At 54.4% G+C, this 27,042-nt stretch overlaps 4 non-coding genes and 1 pseudogene across 4 annotated transcripts; all 5 read left to right on the top strand.

Moving 5' to 3' along the window:
* Positions 1 to 6,293: 6,293 nt before the first annotated feature.
* TRNAS-GCU (transfer RNA serine (anticodon GCU)) lies at positions 6,294 to 6,375 on the top strand. The gene has a single exon. It is a non-coding gene; the product is annotated as a tRNA-Ser (tRNA).
* Positions 6,376 to 9,424: 3,049 nt separating this feature from the next.
* TRNAQ-CUG (transfer RNA glutamine (anticodon CUG)) lies at positions 9,425 to 9,496 on the top strand. The gene has a single exon. It is a non-coding gene; the product is annotated as a tRNA-Gln (tRNA).
* Positions 9,497 to 13,205: 3,709 nt separating this feature from the next.
* Positions 13,206 to 18,791, top strand: LOC142005144 (C-signal-like; annotated as a pseudogene).
* Positions 18,792 to 22,508: 3,717 nt separating this feature from the next.
* TRNAP-CGG (transfer RNA proline (anticodon CGG)) lies at positions 22,509 to 22,580 on the top strand. Its single transcript has one exon. It is a non-coding gene; the product is annotated as a tRNA-Pro (tRNA).
* A 2,914-nt stretch (positions 22,581 to 25,494) lies between these two features.
* Positions 25,495 to 25,595, top strand: TRNAL-UAA (transfer RNA leucine (anticodon UAA)). Its single transcript is given in 2 exon segments — positions 25,495 to 25,532; positions 25,550 to 25,595. It is a non-coding gene; the product is annotated as a tRNA-Leu (tRNA).
* The last annotated feature ends 1,447 nt before the right edge of the window (positions 25,596 to 27,042 follow it).

Raw genomic sequence — 27,042 nt, 5'->3', positions numbered from 1 at the left:
GTGTCACCTATGAAAAATTCATTCCGCCCAAAAGGAAATTCCTCCAGCGCAAGGATGGGCAATGTCTGAGGGAACACGGATGTGGCCTTGGTTCTCTGGTGGCTGACAAAGGAAGGGATGAGGGCTGCAGAGGTTGAGGCTCATTGGCTGCTGCCCTCCCACAATGGCCAGACCACTGGACGGATGCAGTACAGAAGCTGTTATTCTAGATAGTTCTGCAGAAACCTTTTCTCCGTACCCTGGAATTGAATGGGAGGAGGAAGGTGAGGAATCTTCCATGTTACACCACTGAGGGGACAATGCTACTCCTTTTGCCTGACACCTCTCAGATATTCATGTGATTTTTCTGGCCAAGGTTGGGAAACTTATTTATTCAGCCTAGTGCACTCCCCTGTGGGAACAAGAGCCCCCAGAGTACAGGTGGGCGCCTCCACTTTGGTCTTCATTCCAACTCCTCTCTTGTGGAACCTATGTACTAAGAAGTGAGCCCAAAAGGCCTTCTGAGCCACGCTCAGAGAGGAGGAGGTGGCGGTAAGAGTCTTGTTTCAGCCAGCTGGCAGTTTACTCTGCTGCTCTAAAAGCCTGCAACAAATTTTTTGCAATTGGGGTCGGTAATTTGGTGGCTCTCACCATTTGACTGTCAACATTTTCTCCCTTTCTTATTTCTGAAGAAAGCTTTTGAATTTAGATTGTGCGGTATTGGCACAGTCTGCTCTTTTGGGAAAGAAGCTGAGAGGGAAGGCTGCTTCCAGTAATTAAGAAACTCACACAAAGGTAGTCAGTAGCAGACTCTTAACAGCACCATTCCTGGGTGCGCTTGAATCACCGTCTTTCCAGTTAACAGCCACAGGACCACCACATGAGCTGCAAAGCCACTCGCCAGCAGAATACTCGCCCTCTGCCAGCGTCAGTGCAGGATACTCACCAGACTGCATGCTGGGTAAAGCCTTCACAGCTGAGTGGTGTGGCGTAGCAGAAGTGTGCTGTGCCCAGAACCCAGTGGTCAAGGGATGAAAATAGTTCTCTGCCAGCTGTAGAGACTTTGAAGACAGCAGCCTGACCCACTTCTGCTGCAAGTCTGCATCAAAAACTTTGTGACTGGGGTCTACAATTTGATTGTTTCGGCAATTTTACCCTCCACCTCGTCTTTCTTCTTATTAATAAACACAAAAGGATTGGCCCAGTGGGCTCTTTTGGGTAAGACCTTCTGGGTACCTTGACCTGGGGCTGTGGCAGGTCTTTTGGAACTGGAAGAACCTGGGTGGATTTGGTGAGATTGGTTTACGTCTGTGTGAGGAGGATACGGACTGTGGCACAGGGGAAGCTGGGTGTGCAAGAAAACTGCTTGTTTGACTTCTTGCTGGTCACGCTGGCAACAGATGTGCTCTTTGTGACTGATTTGGTGCCATGTGGGGAGAACACCCAGTGCTGGGATGGAAGTAGCCCTGTGTAGCAAAGGGGTGTTGCACCCCCATCCCCAGAAGAAGGGGACGCCTGCTGGAGGCCTCAGTGGGTGAGCCCAGAACACCTGTGCCCAGCCCCACAGAGACTGACACAGGAGACAGGACATGCTCATGACAGGACCCAGGGCTCACTAAAAGGGTGGCCTCTACGCCAAGCAGAGGAGTCTGGCTGAGGTCCTGGAATCAGGAGACAAAGACCATACACCCAGGTGGCTGATTGGCCAGAAGGGCCCACCTGCTGCTTTGACATGACCCCAGAGGTGTAGATGACCCTCCTGCTTACCTGCTACTCAGAGGTCCTGGACTGACCTGAGCTCTGTGCCCCTCTATGAAGTCACTCCAGGGAAGGTCCTGATCTGCTGGCTGCCAGCTACCTGTGCATCCCAGACCTACCCAGGGCTCCAGGACCGGCCTGAGCCGACAGCTCTAGTCACTGCACTAGCCCACTGACGTAGGCATGCCCGACTTTCCAGACCTGATGGCGGCGACTTACCCAGACGACAAAGAACTGCCCAACCTCCCAGATAACACGGCGTGGGACCTTGAGACAAGGGAGGTGGAGGTCGGAAGCAGCCGGGGGAACGCCCCATCAGAGCCCATGTCGATGTGTTTTGGGGGATCCCCACTGACCAGAGCTGGTGTGCCTGTGCCCCCTCCCCATCTCCTTTGCCTCTCCCAACCCAGAGTGCCTTGGTGGTGTGCTTGGGGCTGTACCCTGCTTCAGGGAAAACCCACTGGCAAACTGTTTGAACAGCTCCGCCCTGCCCCTGGCCCAGGGCTCTTATATTGTTTGGACTGCCCCGCCCTGCGAACAAGCTGCTGAGGCTGATTAAACGCCGCCCAGCCCTGCCCCAGGCCCAGGGCTTCTCCACACACTGAGTGTGTAGAGGCTGAGTCTGACTAAGGGACTGCCCTAGTGCTAGGGCTTCTATCTTGACTGCCCACCTGCAGCCCTGTTAAATGGGACTGGGGCCCATGGAGACTGTTGTCTGCCCAGAACCAGGCAGTGCCTTGATTTGGAGAGGTCTTGTGGCCTGCTCCACCCCAGAGGGGGCGCACATGCCTGACCCAACCTCTACACCCAGTTTGAAGCAATTTGCCCTGGTTTGGCTCTCTCAGCTGTGCCCAGAGTATCCTCCTGTCTTCCAGACACATGAAGAGAGAGAGAGATCCAGTGTATGGAGAGGTTCCTGGCCCCCCTATCCCAGTGACCCCTGCCTGCCTTGGGGACAGGTGCTTCTCGGCCCAGGTTAGGGAGTGTCGGCTGGGATATCTCGGCGTAGCTAATTCAACACACTGCATGAGTCCAGGAAAGGTGGTATCATTGCACGTGGGCTCTCCCTGGGCCCTCTTCTCTGCAACAGTGAGGTCCTGGGTGTCCTCCTCACCCCGGCTGCCACCCTCAGCCACCCCCTCCCAGACAGCCACCCACCCAAAGCTCCTCCTTCACAGGCCAGCTCTGTGCTTTGGCTGTGCGGGGAGGAACCAATGGTCACATGGCAGCTCCACCCGGGCGCAGCCAGTGTCTCCCAGGACAGGACAGAGCAGGCCCGGCTCAGGCAGTGCTGCTGCGTTAGCTCAGTGGGTTTATTGAGGACACAGGCACAGCTGACAGCAGGGTCACTGGAACAGCCTGGCCCAGAGCTCCTGGTGCAGGGCTGGGAGCGTCTCACCAGGGAAGAACTTCCCCTTCCCAGTTCCCAAAGGCCCCATTGTCCTTCTCGCAGAGCGTGGAGAGCACGTGCAGCATCCCTCGGACACTCGCCTCCGCCGTCAGTAGAGCCTGCGGGGGGAAGCAGAGTTAGGGGGGAGCCTGCCCTGGGACTGACTCAGGACACCAGGGGCCCACAGGCAGGGTCCAGCTGGCATTCCCTTGAATTGTCCCACACCTGAGTGGCATGAATTTTCTCATGTGTGTCGAGGTGAGGGGGTGCAACACGCAGCTGACGTGTGACTCCTCCCCTTCACCCTGGTGCACATAACACAATTCATGTGGTGGGAGTGCGGCCAAGGGGTCTGAGTGGGGGAGGGGCTCCGGGCTGGGACAGAGGGTTGGGGTACAGAAGTGTGAGGGCTCTGGCTGGGAGTTTGGGCTTTAGGGAGTTTCCAGAAATTAGGGATTTGGGCTGCCGGAGGGGAGCTCTGAGTGTGGAAGATGCTCAGGACTGGGGTGGGTGTGAGGATGGGGGTCCAGGCTCTGAGCTGGGGTGCTGGAGTGGGTTTAGGCTCCGGGTTGGGAGTGGGGTGTAGAAGGGGTCCAGGGTCATGGCTGGGAGTTGGGCTTTTGGGTACATGAGGATACTGGGTGGAGATCACAGATATCACCCCCATGGAAGTACCTGCGAGCTGGTGCGCATGACGTCCAGCTCCCCCTCTCCAGATCCTCACAGCAGCAGCTCCGCTCACCTTCACTCTGGGATGCCAGCAGCTTGAGGATCCAAGCAAGTGGCAGCAGGAGGTTGGAAGCCCAGGGCACAGCACTGAATCCCTGAGGGCATCTGAGTGGGACGCGATCCCTCCATGTAGGGCAGAGGTGGAGGGCAGGGTGGGTTCCAGCGTAACCATTACCCCTACAATGAACATCTGCCCCAACATGTGGCTACCACTGGCCTCTCCCAGCGAGATCGCTAACTGGTCAGAGCCGGAATTCCCCATGTGTGTCTGCACAGCACCAGGGCGGACAGCGACAATCAGGATCCCGTCTCCGCTGTACCCCAAGGCCTGGCACTTGGTGAGCATGTTCAGAGCAGCCTGTGGGCGAGATGCCATGAGCAGAGACAGCAGAGTGTGGGGGAGGGAATGAGCCCTGTAGGAAATGACTTGCCCTTCCGAGGGGAGGGACGGGAAAGGCTGACAAGGAAGTGAGGCGGCATTAATTTTAATTTTGTCTTTCCATGTGCAGAACAAATGTTATGTCCACTGAGACATGTGTGGAGGGGCACCGCCAATAAAAACACATGCTGCCGGCTGTGGGTGCTCTTCTAATCAGCTGGGCAGCATTTGAATTTCTCCTGGATGGCCACTCCAGCACTCAGCTTCTGGGAAGCACTCGTAAGAACAAAACACTCCTGTGGGCTGCACTCTCTCATGCTCTCAATGATGACAGCAACCCACAGAGATGCGAGTATAGCTGCCCTTTGATAAGCCACTGATGCTGAGGCCTCCAGTGAGCTATGACAGGTGAGCACACCTGAGAGCCGTGCTGAGGCTGCTCTCGGTTATGCAGGGTCTGGTTGGTTAGGGAAAAGTGGAAATGTGACATTGATGCTCCTTTTGGTTTTCCCATAAGTTTTCCAGATGCAGTGAGGATCTGGCGCCCCTTCAGTTGAACTGGGGATGGTCTGTAAATGGGGTATGCCCACCCTTAGAAAGGGGTAGAATTAACAGCTCCTCAGTGACCCTTCCCTGAGCTAACACTGGCTCGACTGGCGCTGAGCTGCACCCGGCCCATCACTGCATGGGGATTTCTCTGGCGGGAGACAGGCACAAGAGAAAGTTCCTCACCGGATGGGAACTCTGATCTAAAGCTGTGAGCTTCCACAGCTGTAAGTGGTGTTGTACGCAGGGGAGGGAGAAAATGGCAGTGGGTGAAATAAGACTATCATACTTCCCCTTTATAAAGCTATGGTATCCCCACTTCTTGAGTACTGTGTGCAGATGTGGTCTCCTCACCTCAGAAAAGATATATTGGCATTAGAAAAGGTTCAGAAAAGGGCAACTAAAATGATAAAGGGTTTGGAAGGGGTCCCACATGAGGAGAGGCAACAGAGACTGGGACTTTTCAGTCTAGAAAAGAGGAGAGTGAGGGGCGATATGATAGAGGAAGATGCAATCATGAATGGAGTGGAGAAAGTGGATACAGAAAAGTTATTTACTTGTTCCCATACTAAAAGAAGTAGAGGACACCAAATGAAATTAATGGGTAGCAGGTTCAAAACTAAAAAAAGAAAGTTTTTCTTCACACAGGGCACAGTCAACCTGTGGAACTCCTTTCCAGAGGAGGCTGTGAATGCCAGGACTCGAACAGAGTTTAAAAAAGAGCTCGATAAATATTTGGAGGTTAGGTCCATAGGTGGCTGTTAGCAAGGGGTAAGGGATGGTGCTGAGCCTTTTGTTGAAGGCGGGAGACGGATGGCAGGAGACAAATCGCTTGACCGTTGTCTTCGGTTCACCTCCTCTGGGGCACCCGGCACTGGCTACTGTCAGCAGACAGGATAGTGGGCGAGATGGACCTTTGCTCTGACCCAGTATGGCCGTTCTTATGTTCACCTTATAGACTGGGTAAGGGCAGCTATGTTCTTATGCTATTTCTAAACAGCCTTTATGAGGGCACTGCTGAGCAGGGACCCCAGGGGCTCCAGGGTGGGACAGCCACATGGACATCTGCTTCAGGCCCTGTGGCTGGTGCTGTAGACTGGTCTATTGCTCTCAGTGTCAGAGAGAGGGGAGTGTGACATTCAACCCCACAGGCAAGTGTCTGCCCCTTTCCCAGCTGTGCACAGCCCAGCTCATCCCAGCTGCTGGGAGAGACCAGAGCCCCTGAGCCAGCCTGAGGGACAGGCCCTTCTCTCAGAGGTAGCTGCCCATGTCAGTGGCTGCAGCTGAGCCAGGGCTGCCCCCAACTTTGTCCCCATGTCTGGCTGGGGTGCTGCACCCCGGCTGTATTTGGGGCCCTGCTCACCCCAGGAATCCACACTGCAGGGAACAGGAGTGAGAGTAGCACTGCCGGGCCAAATCTGCCCATCCTGTGTCCCTGGCCAACTAGTGAGTTGTAGAAAGGTTCCTGGTAGGGTTGATTTTGGGACTTATGAAAAACATGCAACAGGAGAAGGTGAGGTGGCTGAGTGGTTAAGGCGATGGACTGCTAATCCATTGTGCTCTGCACGCATGGGTTCAAATCCCATCCTCATCACAACTTTCTTTGTTGATTTCCAGCCTTATATTGGGATGCTACTTCCACCACAGCTGAGCCTGCTGCCTCCAAGCACAGGACACCTCTGTGAGGCTGAGCTGAGCTCTGGCTGCCAGAGGTGGGGGTGGGATGATTTCATTTACCCTGAAAGTGCCAAGCCTGACTCCAGTGTCAGCTCCACTCACCTCTGCCCCCTGCAGTGCTGCTGCCTGGAGTTAAGCAGGGCCCCAAACACAGCCAGGGGTGTAGTTCCCTGGCAAGGAGGGGGCAGCCCTGACTCAGCTGAGGTCAGGCACAGGTGCAGCTGCCTCTGAGTGAAGGGCTGGTTCCCCAAGGCTTGATGCAGTGCTCTAGTCTCTCCCAGCTCCTGGGCTGGGCAGTGCACATCTGGGAAAAGAGCAGATATTGCCCAGGGGGAAGGAATGTTTCTCTGCCCCTGACAGCAATAGATCCAGCCACAGGGCCTGGGGCAGGTCTCCATTCAACTGTCTCACCCTGAGCAAGCCCTGAATTCTTCTGTGCTTCTCAGCAGCTGGGGAAAAGCCTCTTTGGGACATATCTCCTGCTCCACAGCTGAAACGAGCACACAGGAGCTGCTGGGTTCAGCTCCCAGGGGTGCCGGGCTGCTACCTTCTGCAGCACCAGGTGTTGGCCCTGACAGGACATGGGACTGGAGGGACCTTTGTTCTAACCCACAATGGATGTTCTGAAGATTCACATGCTGGTGACAGGCCAGTACTCCAGGCCCCCTGGGACACTCCTGTCCTTGTGGGAAAGGAGCAGCTCTGGGCTTTCAGGTCAAACCGCACATGGCGGCTGCCACACTGTGGGGTGGCTCTTGCAGTGCTGCTGAGCCCACCTTTGTGTGCTGTGTCTGAGACTGGAACCCCCAAGCCCCTTTGGGGTAACGATTGCAGCAGGACTGGTCAGTGTCCTGGCTCCAAAGCAGCCAGACCCACTGAAATGCCGGAGATTCCACGGAAACACTTCCCTGCCCCTGGGCTGTTTTCATGGGCTAAACTCCCTTCCAGCATTGACCTGAGTGAGACGCTGACACGGCTACTTCCCAGCCCCAGCCCAGGGCACTCAGCCACCAGCACATCCAGGTACTGCTCTCAGAGCTGGGGCAGCTGGGGTTGTGTTGTGCTGCAGGGCTGTAAAATGCCAGGGGAGTCACTTACCTTGAGTGCTCCTTCCTGCCCCATCTCCCCCTGCCTACTCCCAGACATCGCTCCCAACCCTTGTTGCTACTCGCGGCAACTGGCCAGAGGGGAACATTTCTCTGAAGCCCCCAGAGCTCATTTTTCTTTTCTTTGCTTTTCCAGTTACCAGTCTGGAAAGAAGTCATGGAGATGCAAAGATTGGCAAGCTCCGTGGTGATTGGTAGGGAATATCTAGCTGAGGGAGGCCACAACAGCCTTGGTTGGGAGTTCACAGAGGCTCTGGCCACACTAGCCTCTTGTTTGAGAGGGGCTGTGGTAATGAGCCACGTCGCCTGATGCTAACGAGGCACTGCCGTGAATGTGCAGCACCTCATTAACATAATGGCAGCCACTCTTGCTTTGAAAGTGCTGCTTTCAGAATACACACTGTGAGTGTAATAGGGGACCCTTCGAAACACTCCCCTGGATTTCAAGAGCCCCTTCTTCCCAAACAGCATCTGGTACAGGTGAAGAAACTTGAACTCAGAACGTTTCTTTGCAATATTTGCCCCAAGCCATTGCACTACTGAAAGACGAGCAGCTCACCGATATGTACACCTCAGAGCTCAGCTCAATCACTGCCAAGGCTGGATCAACAGCTCAGAGACCCTCACCGCTGCATGGCTTTTTTGGGGGTGGCAGCCAAAAAGGAAGAGGAAAGACACTGAGCACCTATGGTTAGACTGCAGGTGTATCTCAAAATAACTGGCGCAATTTGTGCATTGCCAATTGCATGGTTCATCTGGAAATACCTTATTTGAAATGTGGGCCAATTGCAAAGGTTCCATTTGCCCTCTCTGCAGGAGGGGGAGCAGAACCAGAACAGAGCACTGAAATGTCTGTACCTCTGTGTCTCTAAATAGCAGCTGCAGTCTAACCATCCCCAGGAAGCAAGCTGCAGGATCATCAAAAGTGCGAGATAAAGAAGTTACTGCCACTGACTGCACTCAGCAGCATCTGATTGATTGGTGGGTGTCCTTCAGCAGGTTCTTTTTGTAATGATAGATGATGCTCCAAGCAGATGAGAGAGAGGTGCCCCACACATGGTGGAAATCTGTCTTCCTAAGTGGCTGTAGCTCTGTTCGTGGGAGAAGCCAGAGAAGCAGGGGATGAGCTGTAATATGTGCATCGAGAAACAAAGTTTAATCAAACCTCATTTGTAAAACCACTGTGAGCTGGGGAAGGGACAGAAGCTGGGGGAAACTGTGTTTGTCCTGAAGGAGGGTGAAGGTGAATGAATCCAAGGGGCACTCTTTGTGTGGTGGTACAGTTCAGTGGTAGACTGTCTAAATACAGTTTTAGAGATTTTTTGGTCAGATCTAAAGACCTCCCTTTTCCCATCACATTCTGGATTTCTATTCTACGTGTATTTCTCATATGGACATGAACCCTCAACATTTGCTACCGCCAATGCATATAACCCTAGGAAACCCTTCCCTTAGCTGACAAGAGAGAGTGATATGAGCAGAGAGGTGCTCACTGAGAGTCTATAAAATGTATCCCATTCAGCCACATCTATCTGCGCACTTTTAAATGTGTGTGAATTCAGAGCCAGGGTTATTGTACCCTCCCTCACCCAGATATTCCTCGACAATCACCACCAGCCTTTCTTGTCTCTGCTTCTCCCTTACTTCTCTCCAGGCTGGTTACTTGAAAAGAATAATGAACCTGTCTAGTCTCTCTGGGCTTAGCAGAAAGAAGAGCAGGGATTGATGTCTGGGGGAGGACAGCAGCAGAGATGGGGCAGGAAGCAGTGTCCTGAGTGGTGAAACAGCTGGAGGGTGGCAAGCACTGCAAGGTGCCAGCTTAAAAATAGTTACAGGAGGTGAGAGAAAAACCAATGGACAGGTCCTATGGTGTAATGGTTAGCTCTCAGGACTCTGAATCCTGTGATCTGAGTTCAAATCTCAGTGGGTCCTTCTGTGTGTTCACTGTAAGCCTCTTCCCCATCTATAAATCAAGGGGTGAGTCTTTATGCATGTGAGTGAGGATTTCTTCCTCCTGGTTGATGAATGAGGCCCCCTGGTGCTGGGTCTCTTGTTGGGGTGTTTCACTAATATACCTGCAATAAGTTGGGTCTCTGGAACACAGCAGCCCTTTTGGGAATTCAGGAGGACCTGTGGCAGGTGATGCAAATAGATGGATTGTTGTCAAGGCCAGAGAGAGGGGAGTGCCACATTCATTTCCCTGGGGCAAATGTCTGCCCCTTTGCCAGCTCTGCACAGCCCAGCCCAGCAGCTGGGAGAAACCAGAGCCCCTGAGTCAGCCTTGGGGAAAGGACCTTCCCTCCCGGGCAGGTTCCCATGCCCCTGTATGCAGCTGAGTCACAGCTGTCCTTTCCCCTCTGCCTGGCTGAGGCATCACATTCCCCAGGTGTGTTCGGGGCCCTGCTTAGCAGGGGGGAGTGCGGCACTTTTGAACTGACATCAGAGATATGTTGGGCCCTGCCATGGAAAATTAAAGCATCCCCCTCCAGCCTCATGCAGTTACCTTGTGCTTGGAGTCTGCCCAGCAGAGGAGCTGGAAGCCAGCAGGGTCAGGGATGGGGTGTGCACAAAGCAGGAGGCACAGAAGAGACGTCAGTAGGAAAGGAAGCAGAAAGGCCAAACAATAATGGGATTTGAATGCAGTGTGCAGAGTACAACACATTAGCTATCCTTTTCCTTTTTCACTCAGCCACCTCACCTGAGTGGTGCCTGGGCTTTTGAAACATCCCAAGGTGAGCACTGCCAGGAACCTTTCTGCCACTCCCTGGCTGGCTGGGGACACCCGAGGGGCAGGTGTGGCTGTTTAAAGAGGCCCCCTGTGCTATTGTGCATTTCTTTGCTCCTGCCCTGGGCTCACCTTGTCCCACAGACACACACTCAGTGGGCACCTGTGCTGAGCTAATGTCCCTGCAGCTGCCTGGCCTGGGCCTCTGCCTCGGGTGCTGTAGGGCAACCGACAACAGGGAGAGAGAATTGGCCTCATCTGGGCTCTGGCCTGTGCAGCTCCACTGTCCCTCTACAACCATTTACAGTCATATCATTAACACCCCAGAGTCCAATCCTGTCCCTGGGCGCACACACACCACAGGGCAGTGAGTGTGTCGGGGAAGCTGGGCTTGCATTGGCTGCATGCATTGGCCCAGAGCCCCCTAAATCAAGCCATGAGTGAGGCAGGCTAACACCAGCACCACTGCCATGGGTCAGAAGGTGGCCTTGAGAGTGAAGAGACAAGACATTCACAGAGTGACACTTGAGTGGCTGAGGGTTCAGAGCCAGTCCAGCCAACTGAAGGGGGAGGTGTAGGAAGGAGTCCAGGGAGGAGCAGTGAGAGCTGGGAAGGGAAAGCCCAGTTGTATTGGGTGTCGGGTCCCTCTGGGGCTAGAGCAGAGGGAGGATGGGCCTAGGTTCCCCCAGCTGCCACTGAGGTCATGGTGTGGACCAGGCCTGTGGCAGGGAATGAGAAGACTGCAGGGTCACTGTGGGAGTGACAGAGAATTGAAGGACTTGGTCCCAGGAGTGGGGAAATGCCAAGTTATCCAGACAAGTGCTGAGTCAAAAGCTGGACCTTTGCAGCTTCTGCCAGTGAGAGGTGCTGCCACAGCAAACGGGACAGGTGTCATCACAGCAGGGGCCACATCTTGAGCAATTGAAGGGAAGAAAAACACACACAAGGACACCAGCCCCCACTTGTCCTGACACACTGTCAGAGAAAGGCAGAAGAAGGGCTAGTTTGGGCTTGGGAACCCTGGAGCTTTCTCATCCTGAGCAAGAAGCGCACCCTGAGACCACCCTCAGAAAAGAAGCTCTGGGGGCTCTTCAGGACCACGTTTCAGCAAAGAGCCAGTAGCTGATAAAAACAACAAGAAGTCCTTTGGCGCCTCACAGACGAGCAGCTATTTAGGAGCAGATGCTTCCGTGGGTTTTGTCAGTCCTACTGATAAGTCCTATGTCAAACTTCAGGACTACCACTGTGCAGACGTAACTTTGTGTGCCTGAGCCCCAGCCATGAGGCAGCTGCAGGAACGCTGTCACCTCTGGAATGAGTTCAGTGGGTCAGAAGAGCTCATTCAGCCCGAGGGGAATTGGCTCAAGTGGTAGAGCGCTTGCTCAGCACGAGAGAGACAGTAGCACTGATGCCCACGTTCTCCAGGGGGAGGTGTGTTTTTATTCCCTCTTCTCCAAGGCAGTGTCAGGCCAGGGGCTAAGTGCTTCTAGTGCCTCCTTCCTCTTCCCACTTGGTAGCCCCCCACCAAAACAAGCCCACGCAGGGCAGAAAGCTGCTGGTCCCAGCCCTCCGAAATACTATTCAAACCCATCAGCGTTTTTAGAGACACGTCACTTCTTAGTTAATATTTGAGAAGGAAAAATATCACGAGCATGGAAATTCTTTCCCAGAACGGCCATTCCCATTGCATGGAGCACCAGTGCTCCACAGAACAGCCTGGGAGTGACTGGCTGAGAATCAGCACACGGGATCATTTCCAGGGCAGAAGGCAATATGCCCCCTCTATGATAGACCCAACCTGGAAAGCAGCGTATGGAAACTGGAAACACAGAAATGATCCAGGCGCACGGACAGGACAGACAGAATGCCTGTCCACACTGGAGCTGGGGTCATGAGCTGGCTGGCTTATGTCGGTGGACAGCAGCAGCCTGGAGCTCTTTGCTGCCTTTTGACTCTGTGCAGACGAGAAAGGACAACTTGTTTCCAGCCACAGTGGAGGGTGGGGAGAAAAGAGGAGCTTTGCAAAGCCATGGGCCAAGTCATCCCTCCCACCCACCCCATATGCTGTGGCTGGAAGCAGCTCCTGTCCCTTTCCTCCCACACACATTACAAAAATTGCTGCTGGGCACAATCTGATGGGAACCCTGACAGAAATCTGGGCTGGGCGTGTGACCCTGCAGGCTGCGTTCTGCTGGAATCCAACTGAACTTGCTCAAACTTGAGGAATTTTACGGGTGTCCCGTATTCAGCAAACGGAAACACGGTCACTCTCGGGAAAGTGCTGCCTTGGATTGTGGAAGAGACTCCTTGACAAGAACCCGACCTTGTCTCTTGCAACAGTGTAAGGTCTTCTCCAGCTCTAGCGGGGCTGGGTACAGGCACCTGACCCATTGTCATTGCCTCTACAAATACACATCTACATCCTTAGCCGTGCACAGCCTTGCCCTCCGCTTTGGAGCCAAAATTAACAAGCCACAGAACTCTACTGCAAAATCCTGGCCTCCATCTACATAATCTTACAGTCCTTCACCCAGTCCCACTTTCTCCCTCTTCTGCGTACAGCACCTCTGAGAGCTGTGGAAAGTGGATCATTATTGCAGCGACTCCTCGGTCAGGGCACGGTCACCGCAGCGGTGTTGCCCTTCTGCACAGGAAGGCAGCCAGAACTTGATTGGCCCTGCACCAAAAGATGAGGAAGGAGCAAACCAAACCAAACAGACCAACCCGCTCACCTGAGAGGAGGACTAACAAATAGACAAATAAGGTCTGGCTTATTGGAGCACTTTCTGTTTTGTCACCTGATAGCAGCAGAGTTATTTCCCTGGATGTATCATTCCATAACCCCAGCTGTGAGCAGGCAGGGAACTCAGGGCTCTGACTAATGCAGCTCTCACTGAGCAGAGGCAGGGAGGGACCATGGCTGGCTTGAATCTCTGCAGCGTTCTGGTGACCGGGGCCAATCAAGGAATTGGTCTGGAATTCGTCAAGCAGCTTCTGGGGAACTCCAACCCACCGGAGTGGGTCTTTGCCACCTGCCGGGACGCAGCAGGAGAGCGAATGCAGGTGAGAACGGGGCGAGGGAGATTGAGTAAGCAGTAGCTGGAGGGGGAAGCAGAAGCTGCCCAAGGGGCTTCCAGTGTTGCAGCACTTGGGGCTGAGACCCACACACTAGAGCAGGCAATGACTGCAGACCCTGCTCCAGCTCGAAGGTGCACAACTGCACCCCAAACCCTCTACACCTGGCAGCTCAGGTCCCAGAGCAGTGAGGATGTGGCAGCACTGGCTGAGCCTGGGGCAACTACCCAGGGGCTGTGGACCGGCTCGCCCAGCATAGGTGAATAATGACTATAGCACAACTATACCCAGTCCCACCAGCCTCCAGGGAGCCCAATTCATGAGTCTGACACCTCCCTTGTCTGCCACTGCCTCAGGCCCTCTGTCTTCTCAGCTCTGCTCACACACCCAGCCTGGGGAACTGCAGGTTCTGAGTAACTTCTGGGTCATGGCACCAGCTCCTTCCTCAGCTGAGAAAATCCCCAATCACAAGCAGCTCATGAGAGCTTGTGTCACTGTCAACTCCCAGCTGCTGGGATGGGACTTCCCTTACCTCTCCTGGGGGAACTGCCCTCCAACCCCTTCCTCCCACTCCCCATTAGTGATGGGGAAGTGATTTGTGTCCCAGACTCCATCGCCCTGAGTTAGACAATGGAACTGGAAATGCTCAGGGGCAATTAGAAGCCTCCTACTGCTGCAGAACCCAGGGCAGGTTGTTGCACAAGGAGGCTTGGTGGAGAAAAGCAGTTAAGACATTGACTTGGTTCCCAGGATCAGTGGGGATCTGGATTCTGCCCAGCCTGGCCCTGGGCGTGGGCCCAATGTCAATAACCATTTACTTCATTCTTTTTCAGGAATTGCAGAAGCTGGAGGCCAAACATCCGAACCTGGTGATCATTGCGCTGGGTGGGTGCCCGGCCCCAGGCCCAGAGCTGAGGTTCCATCTCCCTGCGGCATGTTCTTCCTGTTCCTATCCCTCTCTGCATCCCCCACCTCCCAGGTTCACCCAATCCCAGTGAGGAGAACAGGACCAGAGTCAGTAATTGCTGAGAGCCCTTTGACACCTTCCACAGCCCCAGAGGAGGCAGGTGTGAGTGGAAATTCTGGCAGGGTTGGTTGGCTCTGGAGAGGCTGGAAAGCCCCAGGACCACCATGTGGCAGGTTGCTCCTGTGAAAATCACATAAGGGCAGCTCTGTCCAGCATTCCCACTTCTGGGATGGAGCCCTGCACGTCCAGCTGGGGACTTGTCTCACCTACAATGCATCACAAGCAATTCTAAATCATCCACTTCCTTTGTCTAGGTGAGATCAACGCCACACGTATGAACTAACCACTAACTCCAGCACATTTCCATTTTCTAGGCTACTCAGATTGTCCAAGGAAATGATCATAATTGTCTCTCTGAACTGGCCTTTCCTCTTGTTGCTCCAGCACAGCTCCTCGTGCCTGGACCCAGCAGCAGTTCCCACCCCCCGACTCCCTTCCCCAACCCCTCTCCCACCTCTGAGCCCAATGGAAGAAGCCCTGTGGCCCAGGGGGCCGTACCCTGGTGGGGGTGACATCGGAGAGGAGGAATCATGCTCTTGACCCCCTGCTCTGTCGCTGTAGATGTCACTGACCCAGCCAGCATCAAGGCGGCAGCAGCCAGAGTTGAGACACACCTGAAAGGCTCGGGGCTGAATCTGCTGATAAACAATGCTGGGATGGCGAAGTTGAGCACACTGGAGTCAGAGACACCAGAGGACATGGCCCTGGTGTACGCGACCAACGTGACGGGGCCGTTGCTGGTGAGCCAGTTAAGGGCCCTGACAGAAAGCACATGGCCAGATGCACCAGGGTTTGATTGTGCTTGGGCAAGGAATCCTCCCTTCCCTGGGACTGGGTCACTGGATCAATGTGGGGCCTTGGCTGGGAGCACAAAGGCTGCAGGTGCATCATGGGACTTGAACCTCTCAGAAATGAAGACTCACCCCCAGATCCCTGCATGGCCCTGGCTCTGCACACCAAAGGCACCGAGTGCTTGTGAGCATCTGTCTAAAGCCCCTGGACCCCCTGGGCAGCTCATGAGGCTCACAAATGGGGGTCTGGGTCCGAGCGCTGGCAGGAGTCTGGGTGAAGGAGGGGCCACTGGTGCCTGCTGCACCCCATGCCCTGCCCCCACTCAGCCTCTTCCCCTGATGCCCCACCCACACTGCACCCACACTCAGCCCCACCCCCACTTCATCCCCAGCCTGAGGGAATTTTTGAGTCACTCGCACCAGGAACTGGCACTAACTCGACAGCCCAGAAAATGAGCTTCCCCGTGTGTTCACTGCAAACCCATCTCAGTGCTGGGTGCTCAGCAGAGTGATGGCCCCCGGCTGGGCTCACCTCGGCTGCCTTGCGAGCAGCAGGCCTGCTGACCCTGCGTGTGGGGGAGCACAAGGGGCTGGGGGGGGGGCAGGAAAGGCCCGGCGGGCTCCACGCTGGGTGGGTCTGTCGCTGGCCTGTGTGTGGAGACCGAGTCTGGCACAGGCCGGGGAGTCAGGGCTTGTGTGGCCAGAGGCCGGGGGGTTCAGGCACCTGCTGCGGAGCCGGCACAGACCAGTTAGCTTCACGTCAAGGGCAGCTGGTGGGGAGATGCCTCAGAGCAGGGGAAAGAGATTCTTCCAACCCCGGCAGGGCTGTGGGGAGGCTCCGTGCCCTCCCTGGTCCTCATCCTTCCACTCTTCTCCCCACACACCCTGGCTCCAGGCCAAGCCACAAGCTGTAGCCTGGCTGGGCAACTCAAACCATTGACCTGCCCAGGGTAGGCACATGGGGGAGCAACATCCAGCCTGAGTCCCTGATCCCGGGGCCTCCTGCCCAGGATATAAGGGGGGTTCCCACAGGTGTCCACATGACTCTTCCCCTGCCCTGGCTCTGGCTTGCAGCCTGGCCCAGCAAAGACTCACAGCTGAGGAGCTGCAGTTGGGCCATACTCAGAGCCATGAGGGCAGCTGTGGGGAGCCGCAGACCCCCCCATCTATCTGCCCTGGATGAGGACTCCGAAGGCGGGCACATGAGTTGGGTCATTCTGGGCTCCTACCTGGGCACGAGCAGGGTCCACAGCTCCCCACACCTGCCTGTGTGGGGCTCCTACTTCTGGCCTGGCCAGGGGCTGGGTTTCAGGGGGAAGAGCAGAGACCCACCGCATTCTGGTGGCCTGTCTCACGAGCACGAGGCTGGTTCCTTTTCTGACCTCACGGCTGCTCTGCTCTCCCCACTGCCCAGGCCTTCCTGCCCTTGCTGAAGCAGGCTGCCCAGGGAAGCCCCCAGACAGGGCTGAGCTGCAGCAAGGCGGCCATCGTCAACATGTCCAGCGAGGCTGGCTCCATCCGGAATCTCTACCTCTGGCATCTGGGAAAAGTCATCTCCTATCACTGCAGCAAGGTACAGGGCACACCCAGCAGGGCCGGACTGCTGCCTGGGTTTGCTACTTGCACAAACCCCTGTCAGTCGGTGTCTTCCCCTTGTTCCCCATCCTACTGCCACCACTCCAGCCTCCAGCGCTGTGCTGGGCAGGGCCGGCAGATTTTTGTCTGCCTGCAATTCACTTGGGCTTCAGATCAGAGTTCCCATCCGGTGAGGAACTTTCTGTTGTGCCTGTATCCCGCTGGAGAAATCCTCACACTCTGAGGGGCCAGGGCAGCTCAGCCCCCGTCCAGCCAGTCTCAGCTCAGGGAAGGTCACTGCGGAGCTATGAATTCTATCCCCCCTGGGGTGGACATACCCCATTTTGAGACCATCCCCAGTTCAACTCAAGGGGGTCAGATCCTTGCTGTGTCTGGCTCAAATGTCGGGTACCCCAAAGGAGCATCGATGTCACATTTCCACTTTCCTCTAACTGCCCAGATCCTGCATAACAGAGAGCAGCCTCAGCACGGCTCTCATGTGTGCTCACCTGTCACGGCTCACTGCAGGCCTGTCAGCATCAGCGGCTCATCAGAGTGCAGCCACACCTGCATCTCGGTGGCTTGCTGTCCTCATTGAGCCCATCAGAGACTGCAGCTCACACGAGTGTTTTCTTCTCACTAGTGTTTCTGACAGGCTGAGTCCTTGGGCAGCCATCCTGGAAAAACTCACATGCCACCCAGGTGATCAGCAGAGCGCGCACAGCCGGCAGCGTGTGTTTTCATTGGTGGGTGCCATCCACACATGCTTCAGTGCACATAAAGTTTATTCTGCACATAGAAGGACAAAAACAAAAGGAGCTCTGCTCTCACCCCTTTGTCTCTCTGTCTCTCCCATCCCTCCCTTCGGGAGGGTGGGTCGTTTCCTACAAGGCTCATTCCCTCCCACACACTCTGCTGTCTCTGCTCATGGTGTCTCACCTGCAGGCTGCTCTGAACATGCTCACCAAGTGCCAGGCCTTGGGGTATGGTGGAGACGGGATCCTGAGTGTCGCTGTCCATCCTGGCTGGGTGCAGACAGACATGGGGAGTTCTGACTCCATCTAGGTAGGTGCCTCGCTCGGAGAGGACAGTGATTGCCAAGTGTTAGGAGCAGATGTTTATTGTAGGGGTAATGGCTGTGCTGGAACCCGTCCTGCCCTCCGCCTCTGCCCTGCGTAGAGGGATCGTGTCCCACTCAGAGGCCCTCAGGGATTCCATGCTGTGCTCTGGGCTTCCAACCTCCTGCTGCCGCTTGCTTGGTTCCTCAAGCTGCTGGCATCCCCGAGTGAAGGTGAGCAGAGCTGCTGCTGCTGCTGCTGTGGGGTTTTTATGGGCACCAGCTCACAGGTACTTGCATGCAGTCATGTCTGTGCTCTCCACCCAGTATCTTCATGTACCCCCAAAGCCCAAATCCCATCCTGGACTCTGGACAACTTCAACTTACCACTCTCTAGCCAAGAGCTGAAACCCACTCCAGCTCCCCAGCCCAGATCCTGGACCCCCATCCTCACACCCACCCCACAGTCCTGAGCACCTTCCACATCTTCTGGTAGCCCAAATCACTAATTTCCAGCATTTCCCTAAAGCCCAAACTCCCAGGCAGAGCCCTCACACTCCTGCATCCCAACCCTCTGTCCCAGCCCAGAGCCCCTCCCCCACTCACACCCCTTGGCCCCACTCCCACCGCATGAATTGTGTTATGTGGACCAGGGTGAAGGTCATGCATCACAACACAGCTGTGTTTTGCACACCCCTCTGCCTTGGGACACACAAGAAAATTCATGCCACTCAGGGGAGGGACAGTTCAAGGGAACTCCAGCTGGGCCAAGGGCTCAACTTGGTCCTGTCTCTGGGCCCCTGGGGTCCTGGGATGCTCCCAAAGTCAGCTCCCCCACCTCACTCTGCTTCCCCCACCCACAGGCCCCAGTGACGGTGGAGGCGAGTGTCAGAGGGATGCTGCACGTGCTCTCCACGCTCTGCGAGAAGGACAATGGAGGCTTTGTGAACTGGGAAGGGAAAGTTCTTCCTTGGTGAGATGCTCCCAGCCCTGCGCCAAGAGCCCTGGGCCAGGCTTTTCCAGTGACCGTGCTGTCAGCTGTGCCTCTGGCCTCAATAAACCCACTGAGCTAACGCAGGGGCCCTGACTGAGCCTGGCCTGGTCTCTCCTGTCCTGGAAGCCACCAGCTGCACCTGGGTGGAGATGCCATGTGACCACTGGTACCTCCCTCCACAGCCAAAGCCCAGAGCTGGTCTGTGAGGCAGGAGCTTTGGGTGTCCAGCTGGGAGAGGGTGGCTGAGAGTGAGGAAAACACCCAGGACCTCACTGCTGCAGGGAAGAGGCCCAGGGAGAGCTCACGGGCAGTGACACCCCTTCTCCCGCACTTGTGCAGTATATTGAATTAGCCACCCTGAGTTATCTTGGCCAATGCTACCTAACCTGGGCCAAGAAGCCCCTGCCCCCGAGGCAGCCCAGGGGGCACTGGGAGGGGGAGGCCAGGAGCCTCTGGATACACTGGGTGTCTCTCTTCATCAGTCTGTCATACAGGAGGATTGTCTGGGCACAGCTGAGAAAGCCAAACCAGGGCAAAATGCTAACACAGTGTGTCCCGGTATGGGCCAGGGTGTGCCCCAACTGGGGTGGAGCAGGCCACAAGACCTCCCCAACTCTCAGCCCTGCCTCGTTCTGGGCAGGCAGCAGTCCCCATAGGGCCCAGTCCTCCTTATCTGGGCTGCAGGTGGGCAGCATATAGGCCCTGTCCGTGGGGCAGGATTGGCCACATCCCACTTAGGCAGTCAAGATGTAAGCCCCAGCCCTAGGTCAGGGCAGGGCCACAGTTGATTAGTCAGGCTCAACCCCTTCAGCAGGGCAGGGCACACACAGTCTGTGTAGCAGCCCTGGATCTGGGGCAGGGCTGGGCCGCCTTTAATCAGGCTCAGCACCTTGTTAGCAGCTTGTGTGCAGCCACGACTAACCTGCCTTTGCTTTGAAGTAGCCCAGGCACTTTGAAGTACCGGCGGGTTAGTCACTGTGAGAGACAAGCTGGCACTTCCAAGTTTGTTGCTTCAAAGTTGCGCGGGGGGGGGGGGCCGCCCGCGGGAATCGAGAACTAGCTTAATGAAGTGCTGCTTTTGCATCACAGCACTTCGTTAGTAATCTCACAACACCCTATTTCCCATGATCCCTTCCAAGATGGGAGCCAGTGCAGACACAGCCTGAGACAGCCGGGCAGGTTACTGAACTAATTAGAAATAGTGGATGGCTTTTTTCGAGGTCTTTAAGCCTCATTCTACTAGGAATAGTGCCTATTCCAAAAGAGAGAATGGGGGCTGTATGGACAGATAACTGGGGCTCTTTCAAAGAATAGTTTATTCCGAAATAATGCTGCTGTGTCGCCATAGCTCCAGTGTGCTTCAAGGGCTCTAATCTGAACTAGGCTGTCTTGTGTGGGGACGTGCTGTTTTCCAATAGCTTTTGTTTATTCTGGGCCTTCCTTGGTGCGTGAAGGCGTTATTATCAAATGGCTTATTTGGGAGGAATAATTCTGAAATAAGCTATTCTGAAATAACTCTGTAGTGCAGGCAAACCTGGAAAATCTCTGCCCTGGGGAATAACAGCGGTGGTGAACTGGCAATGTGTAAAGACAAATTCCTGATTACAACCAGTCACAGTGTGGGATTATTTTGGGTGTGTGGACACTACAGAGTTTATATATATATATATATATATATATATATATGTATACATATGAGGATACACATGTCACGGAAGTGGAAGGGACCTCGGGAGGTCATTGAATCCAGTCCTCTGCCCTCCTGGCAGGACCTAACACCTTCCCTGACAGGCATTATTTTTTTTTATCTCTATATAGGGCTTGTCTACACTACCTCTCCCTCCCTACTTGGAAGGGAGCATGTTACGTAGGGTGTAAGGAGATTGTTAATGAAGTGCTGTGCTGCACAGGCAGCGCTTCGTTAAGCTAATTCCCCCCCACCAGCAACTCTTTAGTGTCGGCTGGTGTGTAGCTGGGGCTCACCTGCCCGTACTTTGCACTGCCTGGGGTACTCCAAAGTCCCTTGAGTCCTCAAAGTTTGGAGGAGTTTCACACTTTGGAGTTGCCGGGGGTGGGGGAGAATTAGCTGAATGAGGTGCTGCGTATGCAGCACAGCACTTCATTGATGACGTCCTCACGCCCTGCTCACCAGCCTCCCTTTGAAGGAGGGCAGTAGTCGAGACAGACCCATTTGCCTCAGACTCCTAAATGGCTCCCCACAAGGGCTGAGCTCACCCCCCTGGGTTGAACAGGCCAATGCTCAAAGCACTGAGCTCGCCGGCCTGCAGAGCAGGACCTTGGAAATGAGCAACAGGCAGCTGCAGGGCCCCTGGCCACTGAATGAGATTTCCTCCCCCTCCCCCACCAGCCTGGCCTCCCCTTTCAGACTCTCTCACCCATCCCCCACTGCTCTGAGCCCAGCTGGGGGTTCCCGCAGCCCCGGCTGCCCCTTGCCAGCTGTCCTGGGCCCCAAAGTGGGTCCCCTCAGATCCTGTCTCTCCCACCCCTCCCCCCACTGCCCTGATCCCCTTGTCCCCTCAGACCCTGCCAACCCCACCACTGCCCTTTTCCCCTCCTCCCTCAGCCACAAGCCCTGCCCGGGTTCCCCTTCACACCTGCCACCCGTCCCCTGCTGGCACCCGACCTCCCCCTCCCTCTACACTGTTTGTCACCCACTGAGGTCTTGGGCCCTGCCACAGGCTGTGTCAGAACAGCGACAGCCCGTGGGTGCAGCCCCTGCCTGGGGGGATCCTGCGTCTCTGTCTTCACGTGCCGCTGCTTCCAGAAGTGGCGTAATAATGAGCTGTCCAGGAGATGCGAATGGGGCATGGATGGAAATGTTCTGTACCTCATTAGCACATGGGCGCATGATTGGGAGCCCAGAAGAAGCTCTTCCAGACTCCAAAACACACGTTCAGACGTGCGGCCCATGGGGATCTTACAGAAGGAAACGCTCCCTCCAGAAGCCCCTGCTGTATTTGATCATCTCTCCCATGAGCTTATCATTTCCAGGGCTTTTGTTTTCTTTAGTCGTCTCTCTGCTCTTTCTGCTTCCTCCTTCTAAACACCAGATGAAGCTCTGCTATCTGCACACACCTGACTCCCTGCCAGCCCCAACTCCTGGGCCTGCCCAGCTTTGATGGAGTTTGGATCTTGTAATGCATGGGAGCAAGCTGAGCTTGTTCTGGGTGGAGTCACATGGACCAGGCAGGTAAAGAGTGGTGAAGGACTGAGCCCAGCCACACCAGCCCCCTGAGCTGGTGAATCTCACTCCAACCAGGAGGGAGTGTGGGGAAGTCCTTGGCAAGGTGAAGCCAGGTGCAGCTGGTGTGTGGGGCTGTTTGGTTTTAATTTTGTCTAAAATTGTGAGAAGTGAAGTTCGCTTTTTGTCAGAAGCCGGGTTTGTTTTGCAAGGCCAAGTGTTGCTCAGGGAGCAAGAAGTCTTGAGTTGAACTCCCTGATGCTCCCCCCAAAGAGTGTGTTTGTTTCTCTCCCTGACCTTGCGTTGCCGACATTTTTTTTACACGCAGTGTGGTTTGTGATCTGTCCTGAGTGTGTAGTTGGTTTCTTGCTCCAAAGCTGTGAGGAGAGCTTGGAAATGAGCTTGGAAAGGTGAAGTTAAGTGTAGGATTTATCAGAGCACTGGGGGTTTATTGAAACCTGATTCTGTGGAAAGCCCAGTGCTTCATTTTTCAAGCAGGGCTTGTTGGTCTAGGGGTATGATTCTCCCTTCGGGTGGGAGAGGTCCTGGGTTCAAATCCCAGACAAGCCCTTGTCCTATTGTTGTCTAATAGCTGATCCAGACAGTTTCAGGGGTCTTGTCCTCTTATGTGATTTTCCTCTGCTCATTTGCTCAGTGTAATGCAACAGCCACTTGTTTCTGGATGGCTCAGCTCAAGCACCAGCTCTGTCAAGAGATGGTCCTGCCAGTGACTACACCCCTCCTGTTCACTGTGGCAGCCCCTCTGGGTGGTAGAAGCTGCCACTGTCCAGCTTCTGACTCCCCTTTTGTCTGGATGAGACCCCTCGGGGTCTTCTCCCCAGGACGGGCTGGAAGGACTGTCTCTGGCTGCTGTACTGTCGCTTCTGTGAGAAGCTGGGCATCTGTTGCCTAATAAACCTCCTGTTGTACCTGCTGAGTGAGTGTCACTCCTGCCAGTGGACGGGGTGCAGTGCAGGGGGACCCCTGAACCCCATCACACGCTCTCATGAAGTGTATTGAATCAGCCACCCCGAGCTATCCCGGCCAATGCAACCTAACCTGGGCTGAGAATCCCCTGCCCCCAGGGCAGCCCACAGGGCACGAGGATGGGGAGGCCAGGAGCCTCTGGATACACTGGGGCTCTCTCTTCATGAGTCTGTCATACAGGAGGATTCTCTGGGCACAGCTGAGAGAGCCAAAGCAGGGCAAATTGCTTAAAACTGATTGCAGAGGTGTGGGCCAGGGGTGTGCCCCATCTGGGGTGGAGCAGGCCTGCCTGGTTCTGGGCAGGCAGCTGTCTCCAAAGGGCCCAGTCCTCCTTAACGGGGCTGCAGGTGGGCAGAATATGGACCCTGGCCCTGGGACAGGATTGGCCACATCCCACATAGGCAGTCAAGGTGTAAGGGCAGGGCCACAGTTCATTAATCAGGCTCAACCCCTACAGCAGGGGAGGGCACACACAGTCTGTGTAGCAGCCCTGGCTCTGGGGCAGGGCTGGGCCACCTTTAATCAGGCTCAGCACCTTGTTAGCAGCTTGTGCGCAGCCACGGCTAAGCTGCCATTGCTTTGAAGTAGCCCAGGCACTTTGAAGTACCGGCAGGTTAGCCACTGTGAGAGACAAGCTGGCACTTCCAAGTTTGCAGCTTAAAAGTTGTCCGTGGGGCTGGGGTGAGAGAATTATCTTAATGAAGTGCTGCATATGCATCACAGCGCTTCGTTAGTAATCTCCCAACACCCTATTTCCCATGCTCCCTTCCAAGATGGGAGCCAGTGCAGACACAGCCTGAGACAGCCAGGCAGGTTACTGAACTAATTTAGAAATAGTGGATGGCTTTTTTTGAGGTCTTTAAACCTCATTCTACGAGAAATAGTGCCTATTCCAAGAGAGAGAATAGGGGCTGTATGGACAGGTAAGTGGGGCTCTTTCAAAGAATAGTTTATTCCAAAATAATGCTGCTGTATCGCCATAGCGCCAGTGTGCTTCAAGGGCTCTGATCTGAACTAGGCTCTCTTGTGTGGGGACGTGCTGTTTTCCAATAGGTTTTGTTTATGCCGGGGCTTCCTTGGTGTGTGAAGGGGTTCTTATCAAATGGCTTATTTGGGAGGAATAATTCTGAAATAAGCTATTCTGAAATAACTCTGTAGTGCAGGCAAAGCTGGAAAACCTCTGCCCTGGGGAATAACAGCGGTGGTGAACTGGCAATTTGTAAAGACAAATTCCTTATTATAACCAGTCACAGTGTGGGATTATTTAGGGTGTGTCGACACTACAGAGTTTATATATATATATATATACATATATATGGATGAGGATACATGTGTGCCCTGGTATGGTCTGTATGGCTGTCTGCAGTCCAGGCATGGGCATGGTCCTCCCCTCCTCTTGCCTGACTCTCAGCTGCTCCATGGCTTTTAAGTCTCTCCTTGGAGCTGTGAGCACCAGCTGCTCCCTGCACCAGGTGCCTAGAGGAGGGAAGGCGACTGGGCTCCAGCCTGGGGACCTTCCTTCCTCCCACTTTCCCTGACTTTGGATTCTGGCCCTGCTCCTCCTTCCCTTTAGTGCCATGGGGGGTAAGGGGCAAAGGAACCCCCCACCCTCACCCCCCTTTTGGACATAAATTCATGTTTTGCTTTATTTGTAAGGAAGTTTGGTAAAAAGTTAAACCTCTTAATCTGTTTAATTATTTTTGTTTTTATTACTAATAACTCCTTTCATACCAATTTTTACAACCCCCCTTCTCTGAGAGACCTAATACTGTAATGTGAATAATTTAGTATTTGAGGTATTTGGAAGCAAAAAACAAAATGCATTTGTCATCGGGGTGGTTGGCTGGTGGCCCAGGAAAAGGTTTGTGTTGAGCGGGCTGGGCCAGGAGTCAGAAAGTTCAACTTTCACTGAGTCAGCAAGTTTCAGGGCTTTGAAGAAACAAAGAGGCCATGTCGACATGAGCCCAAAACTTTGAAATAGCCATGCAAATGGCCATTTCAAAGTTTACTAAGGAAGTGCTGAAATACATATTCAGCGCCTCATTAGAATGCCAACAGCTGCGACACTTCAAAATTGACACGGCTCCCCGCCATGGGGCTTGTCCAAATGGGGCTCCTTTTCAAAAGGACCCCGGCCAGTTCAATATCCCCTTATTCTCATCTGCTGTTTGGAATCAGGGGATTTCGAAGTAGCCGGGGTCCTCTTGAAAAGAAGCCCTGTCTGGATGAGCCGTGTGGCGGTGAGCTGTGTCAATTTCGAAGTTCCACGGCTGCCAGCATTCTCATGGGGTGCTGAATACATATTTCATGACTTCATTGGGGAACTTCGAAATGGCCATTTGCATAGACATTTCAAAGTTTTGGGCCAGTGTAGACACAGCCAGACAGGGGAGGTGACCAGCCCCTGGGTGGGTGCTGTGGAACAGCCAGCACCAGATGGTCACCAGGTTCAAAGAGAAACTTGTATGTGAATCACAGGGGTTTCTTTTGTGTGTTTGTCAGGATGGCCGAGTGGTCTAAGGCGCCAGACTTAAGATGATATCTTTTCAGTAATCTGGTCTCTGTAGAGAGACGTGGGTTCAAATCCCACTCCTGACACACACACTCTCTCTTTAGCCTTGTTTTGGCTGAGGGGCTCAGCAACAGTGGAGGTAGGTGAGTCAACGTTGTGCCCTTGGAGCCAGCGAAGCTAAAAGCATCTTGGGGGGCCTTGGCAGGAGAGTTTCTTGCAGAACCAGAGACTTTGTTATCCCCCTCTTGATTCAGAACTGGTGAGGCCGCAGCTGAGGCTTATCTACAGTAGCCACCTGCTGGAAAAGGGGCATGGAAATGAGTCAGATTTGTGAATTGCAATGAGGTGCTGTCTTGCACACGCAGCACCTCATTTGCATAATCCTCACAGCCCAAACCTCAAAGTTCCCTTCCTCCCAAAACACGTACTGAGCAGCATGTTGTGCAGATGTGAAACATGGGTGATAATGGAAGATTCAAAGAGAAGGCTACTGGCCTTTGAGAGGAGTTGATGTAGAAAGCTCCGGAGAACAGGATGGCTGCAGAAACTCGCAAAGGAGGAATTCTACAGGAAGGTACAACCAAAAGAGAATCTGTACAAGGGAAAATACAGCCGTTCGGGCATATCTGCAGAATGAATGATGAATTGAAAACCAAGAGCCTGGTATTGGGCATAACGGAAGGTTCAACAAGGAGAGGCAGAGCCCACAGATGATATAGTAGATGATAGAGTAGTTCTAGTAGATTGGTGCGGAGCTGGTCTACAAAAATGAAGCGACTCCTCATTGGACAGAGAAAGATGGAAGGAAATAGTGAGACAGGCATGGGACACCAACGGGTGCTGAGCCAATGGTGGTTGTTCATGATGATGATGATGATCCCAAAAGCATCCCTTGTGTGCTCCCTCAACAGCAGCACAGCCACTCTTCAGAGCAAGAAAAGGGGACCCGAAATCACTGATGGTTCTGGCTGGCAAAGGAGACAGGAGACGTTCACCTCTCCCACACCAGCGCTTGACTTTCCAGCAGGCCGTCACGGGCACCTCTCAGGACAAATGCCACAAAAACGAATGGCATTTCAGAGCTGGGGTGAAAGACCTCACCAGCAGAGGGGCTTGTGATGTGCGCTTGACATGCAAAAGGAGCCCGAATCAAAAACGGGCAGAAACACGGCCTGTGGTTCTCTGCAGTTCCCCCTTCTGCCCTGCCAGCTGCTCCTTCTTCATCTACTGGGTCAACCTGGGAAGGAAGGTGGGAATGGGGCAAAGAAGCGGGTCAAGCTGAGGGGAGCAGGCACCCCTCAGCTTGCCTGCAAGGGCCACAGGGAAGAGCTTCTTTCTTGTGCACTACGGCTGAGCCCGAGAAGCGGCAGTGGTACAGGCTGCAGAGCAGCTGGCAAAGTACCTCAGCTGGACAAGTGTTGTGCTGAAGCTCTAAAGGTCTTGGGCCCAATCCCAGACTTCGCCAGAGACCTTTCTCACTCTGGAGAAGCAGTTATTTGGCTGCTTTCGGGAGACGACAGCTGCCTTTTCCTG

Source organism: Carettochelys insculpta, chromosome 33 (genome assembly GCF_033958435.1).
Source record: "Carettochelys insculpta isolate YL-2023 chromosome 33, ASM3395843v1, whole genome shotgun sequence".
NCBI lineage: Eukaryota > Metazoa > Chordata > Testudines > Carettochelyidae > Carettochelys > Carettochelys insculpta.
Note: the sequence above shows the minus strand (reverse complement) of the source record. Positions and strands in the feature narration are given on the sequence as shown.